At 52.3% G+C, this 22,753-nt stretch overlaps 1 protein-coding gene across 1 annotated transcript in view; it reads left to right on the top strand.

Annotated features, from left to right (window-relative positions):
• The window catches only part of si:ch211-225b11.4 (tRNA (32-2'-O)-methyltransferase regulator THADA), a 308,818-nt gene that overhangs the window by 269,724 nt on the left and 16,341 nt on the right, over positions 1-22,753 (top strand). The window lies entirely within an intron of this gene.

Here is a 22,753-nt window from a genome sequence, read left to right as displayed (position 1 = left end):
CACTGCCCTTACACACTCTGGGACAGTACGTCACACACTGACCTTTCACACTCTGGGACAGTACGTCACACACTGGCCTTTCACACTCTGGGACAGTACGTCACACACTGACCTTTCACACTCTGGGACAGTACGTCACACACTGGCCTTTCACACTCTGGGACAGTAAGTCACACACTGGCCTTCCACACTCTGGGACAGTAAGTCACACATTGCCCTCCCACACTCTGGGACAGTACGTCACACACTGGCCTTTCACACTCTGGGACAGTACGTCACACACTGCCCTTCCACACTCTGTGACAATGCATCACACACTGGCCTTCCACACTCTGGGACAGTAAGTCACACATTGACCTTTCACACTCTGGGACAGTACGTCACACACTGGCCTTTCACACTCTGGGACAGTACGTCACACACTGGCCTTTCACACTCTGGGACAGTAAGTCACACATTGCCCTCCCACACTCTGGGACAGTACGTCACACACTGGCCTTTCACACTCTGGGACAGTACGTCACACACTGGCCTTTCACACTCTGGGACATTACGTCACACACTGGCCTTTCACACTCTGGGACAGTACGTCACACACTGCCCTTCCACACTCTGTGACAATGCATCACACACTGGCCTTCCACACTCTGGGACAGTAAGTCACACATTGACCTTTCACACTCTGGGACAGTACGTCACACACTGGCCTTTCACACTCTGTGACAGTACGTCACACACTGGCCTTTCACACTCTGGGACAGTAAGTCACACATTGCCCTCCCACACTCTGGGACAGTACGTCACACACTGGCCTTTCACACTCTGGGACAGTACGTCACACACTGGCCTTTCACACTCTGTGACAATGCATCACACACTGGCCTTCCACACTCTGGGACAGTAAGTCACACACTGGCCTTTCACACTCTGGGACAGTAAGTCACACATTGACCTTTCACACTCTGGGACAGTACGTCACACACTGGCCTTTCACACTCTGGGACAGTAAGTCACACATTGCCCTTTCACACTCTGGGACAGTACGTCACACACTGGCCTTTCACACTCTGGGACAGTAAGTCACACACTGGCCTTTCACACTCTGGGACAGTACGTCACACACTGGCCTTTCACACTCTGGGACAGTAAGTCACACACTGACCTTTCACACTCTGGGACAGTACGTCACACACTGGCCTTTCACACTCTGGGACAGTACGTCACACACTGGCCTTTCACACTCTGGGACAATACGTCACACACTGGCCTTTCACACTCTGGGACAGTACGTCACACACTGGCCTTTCACACTCTGGGACAGTAAGTCACACACTGGCCTTTCACACTCTGGGACAGTACGTCACACACTGGCCTTTCACACTCTGGGACAGTAAGTCACACACTGACCTTTCACACTCTGGGACAGTACGTCACACACTGGCCTTTCACACTCTGGGACAGTACGTCACACAGTGGCCTTTCACACTCTGGGACAATACGTCACACACTGGCCTTTCACACTCTGGGACAGTAAGTCACACACTGGCCTTTCACACTCTGGGACAGTACGTCACACACTGGCCTTTCACACTCTGGGACAGTAAGTCACACACTGACCTTTCACACTCTGGGACAGTACGTCACACACTGGCCTTTCACACTCTGGGACAATACGTGACACACTGGCCTTTCACACTCTGGGACAGTACGTCACACACTGGCCTTTCACACTCTGGGACAATACGTCACACACTGGCCTTTCACACTCTGGGACAGTAAGTCACACACTGGCCTTTCACACTCTGGGACAGTAAGTCACACATTGCCCTTTCACACTCTGGGACAGTACGTCACACACTGGCCTTTCACACTCTGGGACAGTACGTCACACACTGGCCTTTCACACTCTGGGACAGTACGTCACACACTGGCCTTTCACACTCTGGGACAGTACGTCACACACTGCCCTTCCACACTCTGGGACAGTAAGTCACACACTGACCTTTCACACTCTGGGACAGTACGTCACACACTGGCCTTTCACACTCTGGGACAGTAAGTCACACACTGGCCTTTCACACTCTGGGACAGTAAGTCACACATTGCCCTCCCACACTCTGGGACAGTAAGTCACACATTGACCTTTCACACTCTTGGACAGTAAGTCACACAATGGCCCTTCACACTCTGGGACAGTACGTCACACACTGGCCTTTCACACTCTGGGACAGTAAGTCACACATTGCCCTCCCACACTCTGGGACAGTACGTCACACACTGGCCTTTCACACTCAGGGACAGTACGTCACACACTGGCCTTTCACACTCTGGGACAATACGTCACACACTGGCCTTTCACACTCTGGGACAGTACGTCACACACTGCCCTTCCACACTCTGTGACAATGCATCACACACTGGCCTTCCACACTCTGGGACAGTACGTCACACACTGCCCTTCCACACTCTGTGACAATGCATCACACACTGGCCTTCCACACTCTGGGACAGTAAGTCACACACTGGCCTTTCACACTCTGGGACAGTAAGTCACACATTGACCTTTCACACTCTGGGACAGTACGTCACACACTGGCCTTTCACACTCTGGGACAGTACGTCACACACTGGCCTTTCACACTCTGGGACAGTAAGTCACACATTGCCCTCCCACACTCTGGGACAGTACGTCACACACTGGCCTTTCACACTCTGGGACAGTACGTCACACACTGGCCTTTCACACTCTGGGACAATACGTCACACACTGGCCTTTCACACTCTGGGACAGTACGTCACACACTGCCCTTCCACACTCTGTGACAATGCATCACACACTGGCCTTCCACACTCTGGGACAGTAAGTCACACATTGACCTTTCACACTCTGGGACAGTACGTCACACACTGGCCTTTCACACTCTGGGACAGTACGTCACACACTGGCCTTTCACACTCTGGGACAGTAAGTCACACATTGCCCTCCCACACTCTGGGACAGTACGTCACACACTGGCCTTTCACACTCTGGGACAGTACGTCACACACTGGCCTTTCACACTCTGGGACAATACGTCACACACTGGCCTTTCACACTCTGGGACAGTACGTCACACACTGCCCTTCCACACTCTGTGACAATGCATCACACACTGGCCTTCCACACTCTGGGACAGTAAGTCACACACTGGCCTTTCACACTCTGGGACAGTACGTCACACACTGGCCTTTCACACTCTGGGACAGTAAGTCACACACTGGCCTTTCACACTCTGGGACAGTACGTCACACACTGGCCTTTCACACTCTGGGACAGTAAGTCACACACTGACCTTTCACACTCTGGGACAGTACGTCACACACTGGCCTTTCACACTCTGGGACAATACGTCACACACTGGCCTTTCACACTCTGGGACAGTACGTCACACACTGGCCTTTCACACTCTGGGACATTACGTCACACACTGGCCTTTCACACTCTGGGACAGTACGTCACACACTGGCCTTTCACACTCTGGGACAGTAAGTCTCACACTGGCCTTCCACACTCTGGGACAGTAAGTCACACATTGCCCTCCCACACTCTGGGACAGTACGTCACACACTGGCCTTTCACACTCTGGGACAGTACGTCACACACTGGCCTTTCACACTCTGGGACAGTACGTCACACACTGCCCTTCCACACTCTGTGACAATGCATCACACACTGGCCTTCCACACTCTGGGACAGTAAGTCACACATTGACCTTTCACACTCTGGGACAGTAAGTCACACACTGGCCTTTCACACTCTGGGACAGTACGTCACACACTGGCCTTTCACACTCTGGGACAGTAAGTCACACATTGCCCTCCCACACTCTGGGACAGTACGTCACACACTGGCCTTTCACACTCTGGGACAGTACGTCACACACTGGCCTTTCACACTCTGGGACAATACGTCACACACTGGCCTTTCACACTCTGGGACAGTACGTCACACACTGCCCTTCCACACTCTGTGACAATGCATCACACACTGGCCTTCCACACTCTGGGACAGTAAGTCACACATTGACCTTTCACACTCTGGGACAGTACGTCACACACTGGCCTTTCACACTCTGGGACAGTACGTCACACACTGGCCTTTCACACTCTGGGACAGTAAGTCACACATTGCCCTCCCACACTCTGGGACAGTACGTCACACACTGGCCTTTCACACTCTGGGACAGTACGTCACACACTGGCCTTCCACACTCTGGGACAGTATGTCACACACTGCCCTCCCACACTCTGTGACAATGCATCACACACTGGCCTTTCACACTCTGGGACAATGCATCACACACGGTGCGACAGTAAGTCACACATTGCCCTTTCACACTCTGGGACAGTATGTCACACACTGGCCTTTCACACTCTGGGACAGTACGTCACACACTGGCCTTTCACACTCTGGGACAGTATGTCACACACTGGCCTTTCACACTCTGGGACAGTAAGTCACACATTGACCTTTCACACTCTGGGACAGTACGTCACACACTGGCCTTTCACACTCTGGGACAGTACATCACACACTGCCCTTCCACACTCTGGGACAGTAAGTCACACATTGACCTTTCACACTCTGGGACAGTAAGTCACACACTGGCCTTTCACACTCTGGGACAGTAAGTCACACATTGACCTTTCACACTCTGGGACAGTACGTCACACACTGGCCTTTCACACTCTGGGACAATGCATCACACACTGGCCTTCCACACTCTGGGACAGTAAGTCACACATTGACCTTTCACACTCTGGGACAGTAAGTCACACACTGGCCTTTCACACTCTGGGACAGTAAGTCACACATTGACCTTTCACACTCTGGGACAGTAAGTCACACATTGCCCTTTCACACTCTGGGACAGTACGTCACACACTGGCCTTTCACACTCTGGGACAGTAAGTCACACATTGACCTTTCACACTCTGGGACAGTACGTCACACACTGGCCTTTCACACTCTGGGACAGTAAGTCACACATTGACCTTTCACACTCTGGGACAGTACGTCACACACTGGCCTTTCACACTCTGGGACAGTACGTCACACACTGGCCTTTCACACTCTGGGACAATACGTCACACACTGGCCTTTCACACTCTGGGACAGTAAGTCACACACTGGCCTTTCACACTCTGGGACAGTACGTCACACACTGGCCTTTCACACTCTGGGACAGTAAGTCACACACTGACCTTTCACACTCTGGGACAGTACGTCACACACTGGCCTTTCACACTCTGGGACAATACGTGACACACTGGCCTTTCACACTCTGGGACAGTACGTCACACACTGGCCTTTCACACTCTGGGACAATACATCACACACTGGCCTTTCACACTCTGGGACAGTAAGTCACACACTGGCCTTTCACACTCTGGGACAGTAAGTCACACATTGCCCTTTCACACTCTGGGACAGTACGTCACACACTGGCCTTTCACACTCTGGGACAGTACGTCACACACTGGCCTTTCACACTCTGGGACAGTACGTCACACACTGACCTTTCACACTCTGGGACAGTACGTCACACACTGCCCTTCCACACTCTGGGACAGTACGTCACACACTGACCTTTCACACTCTGGGACAGTACGTCACACACTGGCCTTTCACACTCTGGGACAGTACGTCACACACTGACCTTTCACACTCTGGGACAGTACGTCACACACTGGCCTTTCACACTCTGGGACAGTAAGTCACACACTGGCCTTCCACACTCTGGGACAGTAAGTCACACATTGCCCTCCCACACTCTGGGACAGTACGTCACACACTGGCCTTTCACACTCTGGGACTGTACGTCACACACTGCCCTTCCACACTCTGTGACAATGCATCACACACTGGCCTTCCACACTCTGGGACAGTAAGTCACACATTGACCTTTCACACTCTGGGACAGTACGCCACACACTGGCCTTTCACACTCTGGGACAGTACGTCACACACTGGCCTTTCACACTCTGGGACAGTAAGTCACACATTGCCCTCCCACACTCTGGGACAGTACGTCACACACTGGCCTTTCACACTCTGGGACAGTACGTCACACACTGGCCTTTCACACTCTGGGACAATACGTCACACACTGGCCTTTCACACTCTGGGACAGTACGTCACACACTGCCCTTCCACACTCTGTGACAATGCATCACACACTGGCCTTCCACACTCTGGGACAGTAAGTCACACATTGACCTTTCACACTCTGGGACAGTACGTCACACACTGGCCTTTCACACTCTGGGACAGTACGTCACACACTGGCCTTTCACACTCTGGGACAGTAAGTCACACATTGCCCTCCCACACTCTGGGACAGTACGTCACACACTGGCCTTTCACACTCTGGGACAGTACGTCACACACTGGCCTTTCACACTCTGTGACAATGCATCACACACTGGCCTTCCACACTCTGGGACAGTAAGTCACACACTGGCCTTTCACACTCTGGGACAGTAAGTCACACATTGACCTTTCACACTCTGGGACAGTACGTCACACACTGGCCTTTCACACTCTGGGACAGTAAGTCACACATTGCCCTTTCACACTCTGGGACAGTACGTCACACACTGGCCTTTCACACTCTGGGACAGTAAGTCACACACTGGCCTTTCACACTCTGGGACAGTAAGTCACACACTGACCTTTCACACTCTGGGACAGTACGTCACACACTGGCCTTTCACACTCTGGGACAGTACGTCACACACTGGCCTTTCACACTCTGGGACAGTACGTCACACACTGGCCTTTCACACTCTGGGACAGTAAGTCACACACTGGCCTTTCACACTCTGGGACAGTACGTCACACACTGCCCTTCCACACTCTGTGACAATGCATCACACACTGGCCTTCCACACTCTGGGACAGTAAGTCACACACTGGCCTTTCACACTCTGGGACAGTACGTCACACACTGGCCTTTCACACTCTGGGACAGTACGTCACACACTGGCCTTTCACACTCTGGGACAGTAAGTCACACACTGACCTTTCACACTCTGGGACAGTACGTCACACACTGGCCTTTCACACTCTGGGACAGTAAGTCACACACTGACCTTTCACACTCTGGGACAGTACGTCACACACTGGCCTTTCACACTCTGGGACAGTACGTCACACACTGGCCTTTCACACTCTGGGACAATACGTCACACACTGGCCTTTCACACTCTGGGACAGTAAGTCACACACTGGCCTTTCACACTCTGGGACAGTACGTCACACACTGGCCTTTCACACTCTGGGACAGTAAGTCACACACTGACCTTTCACACTCTGGGACAGTACGTCACACACTGGCCTTTCACACTCTGGGACAATACGTCACACACTGGCCTTTCACACTCTGGGACAGTACGTCACACACTGGCCTTTCACACTCTGGGACAATACGTCACACACTGGCCTTTCACACTCTGGGACAGTAAGTCACACACTGGCCTTTCACACTCTGGGACAGTAAGTCACACATTGCCCTTTCACACTCTGGGACAGTACGTCACACACTGGCCTTTCACACTCTGGGACAGTACGTCACACACTGGCCTTTCACACTCTGGGACAGTACGTCACACACTGGCCTTTCACACTCTGGGACAGTACGTCACACACTGCCCTTCCACACTCTGGGACAGTAAGTCACACACTGACCTTTCACACTCTGGGACAGTACGTCACACACTGGCCTTTCACACTCTGGGACAGTAAGTCACACACTGGCCTTTCACACTCTGGGACAGTAAGTCACACATTGCCCTCCCACACTCTGGGACAGTAAGTCACACATTGACCTTTCACACTCTTGGACAGTAAGTCACACAATGGCCCTTCACACTCTGGGACAGTACGTCACACACTGGCCTTTCACACTCTGGGACAGTAAGTCACACATTGCCCTCCCACACTCTGGGACAGTACGTCACACACTGGCCTTTCACACTCAGGGACAGTACGTCACACACTGGCCTTTCACACTCTGGGACAATACGTCACACACTGGCCTTTCACACTCTGGGACAGTACGTCACACACTGCCCTTCCACACTCTGTGACAATGCATCACACACTGGCCTTCCACACTCTGGGACAGTACGTCACACACTGCCCTTCCACACTCTGTGACAATGCATCACACACTGGCCTTCCACACTCTGGGACAGTAAGTCACACACTGGCCTTTCACACTCTGGGACAGTAAGTCACACATTGACCTTTCACACTCTGGGACAGTACGTCACACACTGGCCTTTCACACTCTGGGACAGTACGTCACACACTGGCCTTTCACACTCTGGGACAGTAAGTCACACATTGCCCTCCCACACTCTGGGACAGTACGTCACACACTGGCCTTTCACACTCTGGGACAGTACGTCACACACTGGCCTTTCACACTCTGGGACAATACGTCACACACTGGCCTTTCACACTCTGGGACAGTACGTCACACACTGCCCTTCCACACTCTGTGACAATGCATCACACACTGGCCTTCCACACTCTGGGACAGTAAGTCACACATTGACCTTTCACACTCTGGGACAGTACGTCACACACTGGCCTTTCACACTCTGGGACAGTACGTCACACACTGGCCTTTCACACTCTGGGACAGTAAGTCACACATTGCCCTCCCACACTCTGGGACAGTACGTCACACACTGGCCTTTCACACTCTGGGACAGTACGTCACACACTGGCCTTTCACACTCTGGGCCAATGCATCACACACTGGCCTTTCACACTCTGGGACAGTACGTCACACACTGGCCTTTCACACTCTGGGACAGTAAGTCACACACTGGCCTTTCACACTCTGGGACAGTACGTCACACACTGGCCTTTCACACTCTGGGACAGTAAGTCACACACTGACCTTTCACACTCTGGGACAGTACGTCACACACTGGCCTTTCACACTCTGGGACAATACGTGACACACTGGCCTTTCACACTCTGGGACAGTACGTCACACACTGGCCTTTCACACTCTGGGACAATACGTCACACACTGGCCTTTCACACTCTGGGACAGTACGTCACACACTGGCCTTTCACACTCTGGGACAGTAAGTCACACACTGGCCTTCCACACTCTGGGACAGTAAGTCACACATTGCCCTCCCACACTCTGGGACAGTACGTCACACACTGGCCTTTCACACTCTGGGACAGTACGTCACACACTGGCCTTTCACACTCTGGGACAGTACGTCACACACTGCCCTTCCACACTCTGTGACAATGCATCACACACTGGCCTTCCACACTCTGGGACAGTAAGTCACACATTGACCTTTCACACTCTGGGACAGTAGGTCACACACTGGCCTTTCACACTCTGGGACAGTACGTCACACACTGGCCTTTCACACTCTGGGACAGTAAGTCACACATTGCCCTCCCACACTCTGGGACAGTACGTCACACACTGGCCTTTCACACTCTGGGACAGTACGTCACACACTGGCCTTTCACACTCTGGGACAATACGTCACACACTGGCCTTTCACACTCTGGGACAGTACGTCACACACTGGCCTTCCACACTCTGGGACAGTATGTCACACACTGCCCTCCCACACTCTGTGACAATGCATCACACACTGGCCTTTCACACTCTGGGACAATGCATCACACACGGTGCGACAGTAAGTCACACATTGCCCTTTCACACTCTGGGACAGTATGTCACACACTGGCCTTTCACACTCTGGGACAGTACGTCACACACTGGCCTTTCACACTCTGGGACAGTACGTCACACACTGGCCTTTCACACTCTGGGACAGTAAGTCACACACTGACCTTTCACACTCTGGGACAGTACGTCACACACTGGCCTTTCACACTCTGGGACAATACGTCACACACTGGCCTTTCACACTCTGGGACAGTACGTCACACACTGGCCTTTCACACTCTGGGACAATACGTCACACACTGGCCTTTCACACTCTGGGACAGTAAGTCACACACTGGCCTTTCACACTCTGGGACAGTAAGTCACACATTGCCCTTTCACACTCTGGGACAGTACGTCACACACTGGCCTTTCACACTCTGGGACAGTACGTCACACACTGACCTTTCACACTCTGGGACAGTACGTCACACACTGCCCTTCCACACTCTGGGACAGTACGTCACACACTGACCTTTCACACTCTGGGACAGTACGTCACACACTGGCCTTTCACACTCTGGGACAGTACGTCACACACTGACCTTTCACACTCTGGGACAGTACGTCACACACTGGCCTTTCACACTCTGGGACAGTAAGTCACACACTGGCCTTCCACACTCTGGGACAGTAAGTCACACATTGCCCTCCCACACTCTGGGACAGTACGTCACACACTGGCCTTTCACACTCTGGGACTGTACGTCACACACTGCCCTTCCACACTCTGTGACAATGCATCACACACTGGCCTCCCACACTCTGGGACAGTAAGTCACACATTGACCTTTCACACTCTGGGACAGTACGTCACACACTGGCCTTTCACACTCTGGGACAGTACGTCACACACTGGCCTTTCACACTCTGGGACAGTAAGTCACACAGTGGCCTCCCACACTCTGGGACAGTACGTCACACACTGGCCTTTCACACTCTGGGACAGTACGTCACACACTGGCCTTTCACACTCTGGGACAATACGTCACACACTGGCCTTTCACACTCTGGGACAGTACGTCACACACTGCCCTTCCACACTCTGTGACAATGCATCACACACTGGCCTTCCACACTCTGGGACAGTAAGTCACACAATGACCTTTCACACTCTGGGACAGTACGTCACACACTGGCCTTTCACACTCTGGGACAGTACGTCACACACTGGCCTTTCACACTCTGGGACAGTAAGTCACACATTGCCCTCCCACACTCTGGGACAGTACGTCACACACTGGCCTTTCACACTCTGGGACAGTACGTCACACACTGGCCTTTCACACTCTGTGACAATGCATCACACACTGGCCTTCCACACTCTGGGACAGTAAGTCACACACTGGCCTTTCACACTCTGGGACAGTAAGTCACACATTGACCTTTCACACTCTGGGACAGTACGTCACACACTGGCCTTTCACACTCTGTGACAATGCATCACACACTGGCCTTCCACACTCTGGGACAGTAAGTCACACACTGGCCTTTCACACTCTGGGACAGTAAGTCACACATTGACCTTTCACACTCTGGGACAGTACGTCACACACTGGCCTTTCACACTCTGGGACAGTAAGTCACACATTGCCCTTTCACACTCTGGGACAGTACGTCACACACTGGCCTTTCACACTCTGGGACAGTAAGTCACACACTGGCCTTTCACACTCTGGGACAGTACGTCACACACTGGCCTTTCACACTCTGGGACAGTAAGTCACACACTGACCTTTCACACTCTGGGACAGTACGTCACACACTGGCCTTTCACACTCTGGGACAGTACGTCACACACTGGCCTTTCACACTCTGGGACAATACGTCACACACTGGCCTTTCACACTCTGGGACAGTAAGTCACACACTGGCCTTTCACACTCTGGGACAGTACGTCACACACTGCCCTTCCACACTCTGTGACAATGCATCACACACTGGCCTTCCACACTCTGGGACAGTAAGTCACACACTGGCCTTTCACACTCTGGGACAGTACGTCACACACTGGCCTTTCACACTCTGGGACAGTACGTCACACACTGGCCTTTCACACTCTGGGACAGTAAGTCACACACTGACCTTTCACACTCTGGGACAGTACGTCACACACTGGCCTTTCACACTCTGGGACAGTAAGTCACACACTGACCTTTCACACTCTGGGACAGTACGTCACACACTGGCCTTTCACACTCTGGGACAGTACGTCACACACTGGCCTTTCACACTCTGGGACAATACGTCACACACTGGCCTTTCACACTCTGGGACAGTAAGTCACACACTGGCCTTACACACTCTGGGACAGTACGTCACACACTGGCCTTTCACACTCTGGGACAGTAAGTCACACACTGACCTTTCACACTCTGGGACAGTACGTCACACACTGGCCTTTCACACTCTGGGACAATACGTGACACACTGGCCTTTCACACTCTGGGACAGTACGTCACACACTGGCCTTTCACACTCTGGGACAATACGTCACACACTGGCCTTTCACACTCTGGGACAGTAAGTCACACACTGGCCTTTCACACTCTGGGACATTAAGTCACACATTGCCCTTTCACACTCTGGGACAGTACGTCACACACTGGCCTTTCACACTCTGGGACAGTACGTCACACACTGGCCTTTCACACTCTGGGACAGTACGTCACACACTGGCCTTTCACACTCTGGGACAGTACGTCACACACTGCCCTTCCACACTCTGGGACAGTAAGTCACACACTGACCTTTCACACTCTGGGACAGTACGTCACACACTGGCCTTTCACACTCTGGGACAGTAAGTCACACACTGGCCTTTCACACTCTGGGACAGTAAGTCACACATTGCCCTCCCACACTCTGGGACAGTAAGTCACACATTGACCTTTCACACTCTTGGACAGTAAGTCACACAATGGCCCTTCACACTCTGGGACAGTACGTCACACACTGGCCTTTCACACTCTGGGACAGTAAGTCACACATTGCCCTCCCACACTCTGGGACAGTACGTCACACACTGGCCTTTCACACTCAGGGACAGTACGTCACACACTGGCCTTTCACACTCTGGGACAATACGTCACACACTGGCCTTTCACACTCTGGGACAGTACGTCACACACTGCCCTTCCACACTCTGTGACAATGCATCACACACTGGCCTTCCACACTCTGGGACAGTACGTCACACACTGCCCTTCCACACTCTGTGACAATGCATCACACACTGGCCTTCCACACTCTGGGACAGTAAGTCACACACTGGCCTTTCACACTCTGGGACAGTAAGTCACACATTGACCTTTCACACTCTGGGACAGTACGTCACACACTGGCCTTTCACACTCTGGGACAGTACGTCACACACTGGCCTTTCACACTCTGGGACAGTAAGTCACACATTGCCCTCCCACACTCTGGGACAGTACGTCACACACTGGCCTTTCACACTCTGGGACAGTACGTCACACACTGGCCTTTCACACTCTGGGACATTACGTCACACACTGGCCTTTCACACTCTGGGACAGTACGTCACACACTGCCCTTCCACACTCTGTGACAATGCATCACACACTGGCCTTCCACACTCTGGGACAGTAAGTCACACATTGACCTTTCACACTCTGGGACAGTACGTCACACACTGGCCTTTCACACTCTGGGACAGTACGTCACACACTGGCCTTTCACACTCTGGGACAGTAAGTCACACATTGCCCTCCCACACTCTGGGACAGTACGTCACACACTGGCCTTTCACACTCTGGGACAGTACGTCACACACTGGCCTTTCACACTCTGGGACAATGCATCACACACTGGCCTTTCACACTCTGGGACAGTACGTCACACACTGGCCTTTCACACTCTGGGACAGTAAGTCACACACTGGCCTTTCACACTCTGGGACAGTACGTCACACACTGGCCTTTCACACTCTGGGACAGTAAGTCACACACTGACCTTTCACACTCTGGGACAGTACGTCACACACTGGCCTTTCACACTCTGGGACAATACGTGACACACTGGCCTTTCACACTCTGGGACAGTACGTCACACACTGGCCTTTCACACTCTGGGACAATACGTCACACACTGGCCTTTCACACTCTGGGACAGTACGTCACACACTGGCCTTTCACACTCTGGGACAGTAAGTCTCACACTGGCCTTCCACACTCTGGGACAGTAAGTCACACATTGCCCTCCCACACTCTGGGACAGTACGTCACACACTGGCCTTTCACACTCTGGGACAGTACGTCACACACTGGCCTTTCACACTCTGGGACAGTACGTCACACACTGCCCTTCCACACTCTGTGACAATGCATCACACACTGGCCTTCCACACTCTGGGACAGTAAGTCACACATTGACCTTTCACACTCTGGGACAGTAGGTCACACACTGGCCTTTCACACACTGGGACAGTACGTCACACACTGGCCTTTCACACTCTGGGACAGTAAGTCACACATTGCCCTCCCACACTCTGGGACAGTACGTCACACACTGGCCTTTCACACTCTGGGACAGTACGTCACACACTGGCCTTTCACACTCTGGGACAATACGTCACACACTGGCCTTTCACACTCTGGGACAGTACGTCACACACTGCCCTTCCACACTCTGTGACAATGCATCACACACTGGCCTTCCACACTCTGGGACAGTAAGTCACACATTGACCTTTCACACTCTGGGACAGTACGTCACACACTGGCCTTTCACACTCTGGGACAGTACGTCACACACTGGCCTTTCACACTCTGGGACAGTAAGTCACACATTGCCCTCCCACACTCTGGGACAGTACGTCACACACTGGCCTTTCACACTCTGGGACAGTACGTCACACACTGGCCTTCCACACTCTGGGACAGTATGTCACACACTGCCCTCCCACACTCTGTGACAATGCATCACACACTGGCCTTTCACACTCTGGGACAATGCATCACACACGGTGCGACAGTAAGTCACACATTGCCCTTTCACACTCTGGGACAGTATGTCACACACTGGCCTTTCACACTCTGGGACAGTACGTCACACACTGGCCTTTCACACTCTGGGACAGTATGTCACACACTGGCCTTTCACACTCTGGGACAGTAAGTCACACATTGACCTTTCACACTCTGGGACAGTACGTCACACACTGGCCTTTCACACTCTGGGACAGTACATCACACACTGCCCTTCCACACTCTGGGACAGTAAGTCACACATTGACCTTTCACACTCTGGGACAGTAAGTCACACACTGGCCTTTCACACTCTGGGACAGTAAGTCACACATTGACCTTACACACTCTGGGACAGTACGTCACACACTGGCCTTTCACACTCTGGGACAATGCATCACACACTGGCCTTCCACACTCTGGGACAGTAAGTCACACATTGACCTTTCACACTCTGGGACAGTAAGTCACACACTGGCCTTTCACACTCTGGGACAGTAAGTCACACATTGACCTTTCACACTCTGGGACAGTAAGTCACACATTGCCCTTTCACACTCTGGGACAGTACGTCACACACTGGCCTTTCACACTCTGGGACAGTAAGTCACACATTGACCTTTCACACTCTGGGACAGTACGTCACACACTGGCCTTTCACACTCTGGGACAGTACGTCACACACTGGCCTTTCACACTCTGGGACAATACGTCACACACTGGCCTTTCACACTCTGGGACAGTACGTCACACACTGGCCTTTCACACTCTGGGACAGTACGTCACACACTGGCCTTTCACACTCTGGGACAGTAAGTCACACACTGACCTTTCACACTCTGGGACAGTACGTCACACACTGGCCTTTCACACTCTGGGACAATACGTGACACACTGGCCTTTCACACTCTGGGACAGTACGTCACACACTGGCCTTTCACACTCTGGGACAATACGTCACACACTGGCCTTTCACACTCTGGGACAGTAAGTCACACACTGGCCTTTCACACTCTGGGACAGTAAGTCACACATTGCCCTTTCACACTCTGGGACAGTACGTCACACACTGGCCTTTCACACTCTGGGACAGTACGTCACACACTGACCTTTCACACTCTGGGACAGTACGTCACACACTGCCCTTCCACACTCTGGGACAGTACGTCACACACTGACCTTTCACACTCTGGGACAGTACGTCACACACTGGCCTTTCACACTCTGGGACAGTACGTCACACACTGACCTTTCACACTCTGGGACAGTACGTCACACACTGGCCTTTCACACTCTGGGACAGTAAGTCACACACTGGCCTTCCACACTCTGGGACAGTAAGTCACACATTGCCCTCCCACACTCTGGGACAGTACGTCACACACTGGCCTTTCACACTCTGGGACTGTACGTCACACACTGCCCTTCCACACTCTGTGACAATGCATCACACACTGGCCTTCCACACTCTGGGACAGTAAGTCACACATTGACCTTTCACACTCTGGGACAGTACGCCACACACTGGCCTTTCACACTCTGGGACAGTACGTCACACACTGGCCTTTCACACTCTGGGACAGTAAGTCACACATTGCCCTCCCACACTCTGGGACAGTACGTCACACACTGGCCTTTCACACTCTGGGACAGTACGTCACACACTGGCCTTTCACACTCTGGGACAATACGTCACACACTGGCCTTTCACACTCTGGGACAGTACGTCACACACTGCCCTTCCACACTCTGTGACAATGCATCACACACTGGCCTTCCACACTCTGGGACAGTAAGTCACACATTGACCTTTCACACTCTGGGACAGTACGTCACACACTGGCCTTTCACACTCTGGGACAGTACGTCACACACTGGCCTTTCACACTCTGGGACAGTAAGTCACACATTGCCCTCCCACACTCTGGGACAGTACGTCACACACTGGCCTTTCACACTCTGGGACAGTACGTCACACACTGGCCTTCCACACTCTGTGACAATGCATCACACACTGGCCTTCCACACTCTGGGACAGTAAGTCACACACTGGCCTTTCACACTCTGGGACAGTAAGTCACACATTGACCTTTCACACTCTGGGACAGTACGTCACACACTGGCCTTTCACACTCTGGGACAGTACATCACACACTGCCCTTCCACACTCTGTGACAATGCATCACACACTGGCCTTCCACACTCTGGGACAGTAAGTCACACATTGACCTTTCACACTCTGGGACAGTAAGTCACACACTGGCCTTTCACACTCTGGGACAGTACGTCACACACTGGCCTTTCACACTCTGGGACAGTAAGTCACACATTGACCTTTCACACTCTGGGACAGTACGTCACACACTGGCCTTTCACACTCTGGGACAGTACGTCACAGACTGGCCTTTCACACTCTGGGACAGTACGTCACACACTGGCCTTTCACACTCTGGGACAATACGTTACACACTGGCCTTTCACACTCTTGGACAGTAAGTCACACACTGGCCTTTCACACTCTGGGACAGTACGTCACACACTGGCCTTTCACACTCTGGGACAGTAAGTCACACACTGACCTTTCACACTCTGGGACAGTACGTCACACACTGGCCTTTCACACTCTGGGACAATACGTGACACACTGGCCTTTCACACTCTGGGACAGTACGTCACACACTGGCGTTTCACACTCTGGGACAATACGTCACACACTGGCCTTTCACACTCTGGGACAGTAAGTCACACACTGGCCTTTCACACTCTGGGACAGTAAGTCACACATTGCCCTTTCACACTCTGGGACAGTACGTCACACACTGGCCTTTCACACTCTGGGACAGTACGTCACACACTGGCCTTTCACACTCTGGGACAGTACGTCACACACTGACCTTTCACACTCTGGGACAGTACGTCACACATTGACCTTTCACACTCTTGGACAGTAAGTCACACACTGGCCCTTCACACTCTGGGACAGTACATCACACATTGCCCTCCCACACTCTGGGACAGTACGTCACACATTGACCTTTCACACTCTTGGACAGTAAGTCACACACTGGCCCTTCACACTCTGGGACAGTACGTCACACACTGGCTTTTCACACTCTGGGACAGTAAGTCACACATTGCCCTCCCACACTCTGGGACAGTACGTCACACACTGGCCTTTCACACTCTGGGACAATACGTCACACACTGGCCTTTCACACTCTGGGACAGTACGTCACACACTGCCCTTCCACACTCTGTGACAATGCATCACACACTGGCCTTCCACACTCTGGGACAGTAAGTCACACATTGACCTTTCACACTCTTGGACAGTAAGTCACACACTGGCCCTTCACACTCTGGGACAGTACATCACACATTGCCCTCCCACACTCTGGGACAGTACGTCACACATTGACCTTTCACACTCTTGGACAGTAAGTCACACACTGGCCCTTCACACTCTGGGACAGTACGTCACACACTGGCTTTTCACACTCTGGGACAGTAAGTCACACATTGCCCTCCCACACTCTGGGACAGTACGTCACACACTGGCCTTTCACACTCAGGGACAGTACGTCACACACTGGCCTTTCACACTCTGTGACAATGCGTCACACACTGGCCTTTCACACTCTGGGACAGTACGTCACACACTGCCCTTCCACACTCTGTGACAATGCATCACACACTGGCCTTTCACACTCTGGGGCAGTACGTCACACACTCTCCTTCCACACTCTGGGACAGTATGTCACACACTGCCCTCCCACACTCTGTGACAATGCATCACACACTGGCCTTCCACACTCTGGGACAGTATGTCACACACTGCCCTCCCACACTCTGTGACAATGCATCACACACTGGCCTTTCACACTCTGGGACAATGCATCACACACGGTGGGACAGTAAGTCACACATTGCCCTTTCACACTCTGGGACAGTATGTCACACACTGGCCTTTCACACTCTGGGACAGTAAGTCACACACTGGCCTTTCACACTCTGGGACAGTATGTCACACACTGGCCTTTCACACTCTGGGACAGTAAGTCACACATTGACCTTTCACACTCTGGGACAGTACGTCACACACTGGCCTTTCACACTCTGGCACAGTACATCACACACTGCCCTTCCACACTCTGTGACAATGCATCACACACTGGCCTTCCACACTCTGGGACAGTAAGTCACACATTGACCTTTCACACTCTGGGACAGTAAATCACACACTGACCTTTCACACTCTGGGACAGTAAGTCACACATTGACCTTTCACACTCTGGGACAGTAAGTCACACATTGCCCTTTCACACTCTGGGACAGTACGTCACACACTGGCCTTTCACACTCTGGGACAGTACGTCACACACTGACCTTTCTCACTCTGGGACAGTACGTCACACACTGGCCTTTCACACTCTGGGACAGTAAGTCACACATTGCCCTCCCACACTCTGGGACAATACGTCACACACTGGCCTTTCACACTCTGGGACAGTAAGTCACACACTGGCCTTTCACACTCTGGGACAGTAAGTCACACATTGCCCTTCCACTCTCTGGGACAGTACGTCACACACTGGCCTTTCACACTCTGGGACAGTACGTCACACACTGGCCTTTCACACTCTGGGACAGTACATCACACACTGCCCTTCCACACTCTGGGACAATGCATCACACACTAGCCTTCCACACTCTGGGACAGTAAGTCACACACTGGCCTTTCACACTCTGGGACAGTAAGTCACACATTGACCTTTCACACTCTGGGACAGTACGTCACACACTGGCCTTTCACACTCTGGGGCAGTACGTCACACACTCTCCTTCCACACTCTGGGACAGTAAGTCACACACTGCCCTCCCACACTCTGTGACAATGCATCACACACTGGCCTTTCACACTCTGGGACAATGCATCACACACTGGCCTTTCACACTCTGGGACAGTAAGTCACACATTGCCCTCCCACACTCTGGGACAGTAAGTCACACACTGGCCTTACACACTCTGGGACAGTACGTCACACATTGCCCTTTCACACTCTGGGACAATGCGTCACACACTGGCCTTTCACACTCTGGGACAGTACGTCACACACTGGCCTTTCACACTCTGGGACAGTACGTCACACACTGACCTTTCACACTCTGGGACAGTAAGTCACACACTGCCCTTCCACACTCTGGGACAGTACGTCACACACTGACCTTTCACACTCTGGGACAGTACGTCACACACTGGCCTTTCACACTCTGGGACAGTAAGTCACACACTGGCCTTTCACACTCTGGGACAGTACGTCACACACTGGCCTTTCACACTCTGGGACAGTAAGTCACACACTGGCCTTTCACACTCTGGGACAGTACGTCACACACTGGCCTTTCACACTCTGGGACAGTAAGTCACACACTGACCTTTCACACTCTGGGACAGTACGTCACACACTGGCCTTTCACACTCTGGGACAATACGTCACACACTGGCCTTTCACACTCTGGGACAGTACGTCACACACTGGCCTTTCACACTCTGGGACAATACGTCACACACTGGCCTTTCACACTCTGGGACAGTAAGTCACACACTGGCCTTTCACACTCTGGGACAGTAAGTCACACATTGCCCTTTCACACTCTGGGACAGTACGTCACACACTGGCCTTTCACACTCTGGGACAGTACGTCACACACTGACCTTTCACACTCTGGGACAGTACGTCACACACTGGCCTTTCACACTCTGGGACAGTAAGTCACACACTGGCCTTCCACACTCTGGGACAGTAAGTCACACATTGCCCTCCCACACTCTGGGACAGTACGTCACACACTGGCCTTTCACACGCTGGGACAGTACGTCACACACTGGCCTTTCATACTCTGGGACAGTACGTCACACACTGGCCTTTCACACTCTGGGACAGTACGTCACACACTGACCTTTCACACTCTGGGACAGTACGTCACACACTGGCCTTTCACACTCTGGGACAGTAAGTCACACACTGGCCTTACACCCTCTGGGACAGTACGTCACACATTGCCCTTTCACACTCTGGGACAGTACGTCACACACTGGCCTTTCACACGCTGGGACAGTAAGTCACACATTGCCCTTTCACACTCTGGGACAGTACGTCACACACTGGCCTTTCACACTCTGGGACAGTACGTCACACACTGCCCTTTCACACTCTGGGACAGTACGTCACACACTGGCCTTTCACACTCTGGGACAGTAAGTCACACACTGGCCTTCCACACTCTGGGACAGTAAGTCACACATTGCCCTCCCACACTCTGGGACAGTACGTCACACACTGGCCTTTCACACTCTGGGACAGTACGTCACACACTGCCATTCCACACTCTGTGACAATGCGTCACACACTGGCCTTCCACACTCTGGGACAGTAAGTCACACATTGACCTTTCACACTCTGGGACAGTAAGTCACACACTGGCCTTTCACACTCTGGGACAGTACGTCACACACTGGCCTTTCACACTCTGGGACAATACGTCACACACTGGCCTTTCACACTCTGGGACAGTACGTCACACACTGCCCTTCCACACTCTGTGACAATGCATCACACACTGGCCTTCCACACTCTGGGACAGTAAGTCACACACTGGCCTTTCACACTGTGGGACAGTAAGTCACACATTGACCTTTCACACTCTGGGACAGTACGTCACACACTGGCCTTCCACACTCTGGGACAGTATGTCACACACTGCCCTCCCACACTCTGTGACAATGCATCACACACTGGCCTTTCACACTCTGGGACAATGCATCACACACGGTGGGACAGTAAGTCACACATTGCCCTTTCACACTCTGGGACAGTATGTCACACACTGGCCTTTCACACTCTGGGACAGTACGTCACACACTGGCCTTTCACACTCTGGGACAGTATGTCACACACTGGCCTTTCACACTCTGGGACAGTAAGTCACACATTGACCTTTCACACTCTGGGACAGTACGTCACACACTGGCCTTCCACACTCTGGGACAGTATGTCACACACTGCCCTCCCACACTCTGTGACAATGCATCACACACTGGCCTTTCACACTCTGGGACAATGCATCACACACGGTGGGACAGTAAGTCACACATTGCCCTTTCACACTTTGGGACAGTATGTCACACACTGGCCTTTCACACTCTGGGACAGTACGCCACACACTGGCCTTTCACACTCTGGGACAGTATGTCACACACTGGCCTTTCACACTCTGGGACAGTAAGTCACACATTGACCTTTCACACTCTGGGACAGTACGCCACACACTGGCCTTTCACACTCTGGGACAGTACATCACACACTGGCCTTCCACACTCTGGGACAGTACGTCACACACTGGCCTTCCACACTCTGGGACAGTACGTCACACATTGACCTTTCACATTCTGGGACAGTGTCCCACATGGTGTCGTAGAAGCAGATCCTTCAGTCCAACTTGTCCATGCCAACCATACATCCTTATTTAATCTAGTCCCATTTGGCCCATATCCCTCTAAAACCTTCCTATTCCTGTACCCACCTGGCTGCCATTTAAATATAATTTTACCAACCTCCACTACTTCCCTTTGGCAGTACATTCTATGCATGCACCACCCTCTGCGTGAAAAAGTTGTCCCTTAGGTCCCTTTTAAATCTTTGCTCTCTGACCTTAAATCTATGCCTCTAGTTTTGGACTGCGCTACCTTGGGAAAAAGACTTTGTCTATTTATCCTATCCATGCCCCTCATGATTTTTTAAAACTGTATAAGGTCACCCCTCAGCCTCCGACGCTCCAGGGAAAACAGCCCCAGCCTATTCAGCCTCTCCCTGTAGCTCAAACCCTCCAACCCTCGCAACATCCTTATAAATCTTTTCTGAACTCTTTCAAGTTTCACAACATCTTTCTTGTAGCAGGTAGACCAGATTTGAATACACTATTCCGAAAGTGGCCTAACCAATG

This window comes from Hemiscyllium ocellatum, chromosome 24, assembly GCF_020745735.1.
Source record: "Hemiscyllium ocellatum isolate sHemOce1 chromosome 24, sHemOce1.pat.X.cur, whole genome shotgun sequence".
Lineage (NCBI taxonomy): Eukaryota > Metazoa > Chordata > Chondrichthyes > Orectolobiformes > Hemiscylliidae > Hemiscyllium > Hemiscyllium ocellatum.
The sequence above is the reverse complement of the archived record's forward strand: the minus strand, read 5'-3'. Positions and strand labels throughout refer to the sequence as shown.